A 2331-nucleotide genomic window follows, 5' to 3' on the forward strand; every position below is an offset into this window, starting at 1 on the left:
CACTTCCTCCTTGTCCCAAAAGTGGGACCACTGAGGATCTCCCTGGGAGAATTCCATCACCAGGGAGCCTCTGAGGCATTGCCTCCATCCTGTGGAAGCTCTGGAGATAGCTCTAGCCTTCCCCCTGGTTTTTGCCTCTCTGCAGTGTAGGCAGGAATGGGGGTGGATTTGCTGTAATACTGGATAAATCATGTCACAACCTGGCCTTGATAAGATTCTTAGGTAAACATTCTGACCCCAGTATAGTCACTCACTCTTTGAAAATGAAAACATCACTTACTTAAAAACTCCTCTCCCACACTCCCAGAGGGACACATGATGTCAGCTTAACCCTTCAGGACAGGACAGGGCTCCTATTGAGGGTAAATCTGAGGCTGCCTTCAGCTTCTCAAGCCCAGGGTCCTGTGACACCAGCCCAGGATGGAGCCTACAGAAACTGTAGCTGGGATGTGCAGAGGGCTGAGTCCTTCAGTGGGACAGAGTCCTTGCTTCTCCTTACTTGGCTTTCCTCTCTACCTGGAATCCCTGCCTGGTTTTGTGGCCACCTCCCTGAGGATGTGAGATCCAGCTCATACTGGAGTTCACCCATCTAGGAGGCCATGAGGGATGGGAAAGGCCTTGAAGCCACTATCAAGGAGGACAGAGGCAGGGTGTGGCCTAGGACACTCTGATAGACAGTCCATGTAGTCCTCCTGAGCAAGTCCAACTCACAGAGGACACTGACCTGCTGCAGACAGGAGAAGCACAGGTACATGAGGGCTTCCTTGTTCAGTAGGTCAGATGAAGCCAAGAAACACAGGAGGACTCTGGACAGGAGCTCAGGACACACTCAGGTCCTGCTCCCTAGGCCACCTCAGTTTCTGCGGTGGGAGGACCACATTGTCTATGGGCCAGTGTTTCTCCGCCCATCCTGCTGATTTGCATGTTTCCTCTCAGAGATCACAGAATTGTGAGCCAATTTAAGGGGTCCCTGGGGGAAGAGGAGTGTTCAGCTCAGACAACACCATGAACCTTCAGGCTCAAATTGTCAGCTTCCTGCTGCTCAGTGTCACAGGTAGGAAAGAGAAAGTTCATGACCAGAGTCCACTTCCCACATGATTTAGTTGGAGCCTACGCCAGGGTTTTGGACTAAGTTGCTTCTATACCTTGTCTGGTATGAAGAAGTCCATGTGTCTCCATTTCTGCTAATTTTTCTCTCTTTTCATCTCTCCCAAGTGAGCATAGTGTCCAGTGGAGAAATTGTGCTCATGCAGTCTCCAGGGTCCCTGGCTGCTTCCCAAGGGGAGAGGGTCACCATGACCTGCACAGCCAGCTCCAGTATAAGCACCAGCTACTTGCACTGCTACCAACAAAAGCTGGTGTCCTCTCCATGGCTACTGATCTATAGAACATCCAGCGTGGCCTCTGGAGTCCCAGAGCGCTTCAGTGGCAGTGGGTCTGGGACCTCCTACACGCTCTCCATCAGCAGTGTGAAGGCTGAAGATGTTGCAATGTACTACTTTGAGTACTGGGGTAGCTCTCCACCCACATGGTGATACACACTGCAACAAAAACCCCTTGAGCTCCTTGGGCGAGCTGCTTCCCCCTTAGAGCCTGGCAAGGTCTAGGGCAGTGTCTGCAACTGAACCTCCATCCATTTCTGCAGTGGTGCCATGGTGAATTTTCCTCAAGGGTGTTTGCCTTCTGGACAACAAGAAAGTACAGATGTGCAGCTGGGATGAGGTCCCCAGAGGGCCCAGCTTTTGTGACAAGCATAGAGTTTGATAATAATGACACAGAGCTCCTGAGTGGAGCATTGATCCTTGGGAAGAAGCTCCTGGGCTTCTGAACCACTGTGCAGGGGCCTGGAGAAACATTCTTTCCAGAGTGGTTTCCTGTCAGTGAGGAACAACTATGGAGAGACAACCTCCTGCCCCAGGACCAAGTCACTCAGCACAGAGCAGATGTGCTTAGGGTGAAGAACAGCAGTGTGAAGCCATTATAGCCTTTTCTTTTGGGGAATGCTGAAGTTACATTTTGCATATTTCTGAAGAACGTGTTTCACTGTGGAAGTGGCCAGGACAACAATCCAAGCAGGAGAAAGTGACAGAGCTCTCAAGTAATGACAGAATGGCTGTCCTCATTCTTTTTCTGTGATTAGTAACTAATCCTTCTTTGGGGTGCTTATGCCATGATAAACGTGTGGAAAACACCTCATGTCAAACAACCTGGGCAGAGGAACAAAGTGTCTGAGGCAGAGACCTCAACCTCTGTACCCCACCCCATTTCCCTGAATGACAGGAAGCCTGCTTGAAACCATTTTACACCTACAAGTTGTTGAGAAATTTTAAA

General features: G+C 50.3%; 1 pseudogene; it reads left to right on the forward strand.

Moving 5' to 3' along the window:
* The first annotated feature begins 1005 nt into the window (after positions 1–1005).
* On the forward strand, positions 1006–1535 carry LOC113178418 (Ig kappa chain V-IV region S107B pseudogene; annotated as a pseudogene).
* The last annotated feature ends 796 nt before the right edge of the window (positions 1536–2331 follow it).

Source organism: Urocitellus parryii, chromosome 12, assembly GCF_045843805.1.
Source record: "Urocitellus parryii isolate mUroPar1 chromosome 12, mUroPar1.hap1, whole genome shotgun sequence".
Taxonomy (NCBI): domain Eukaryota; kingdom Metazoa; phylum Chordata; class Mammalia; order Rodentia; family Sciuridae; genus Urocitellus; species Urocitellus parryii.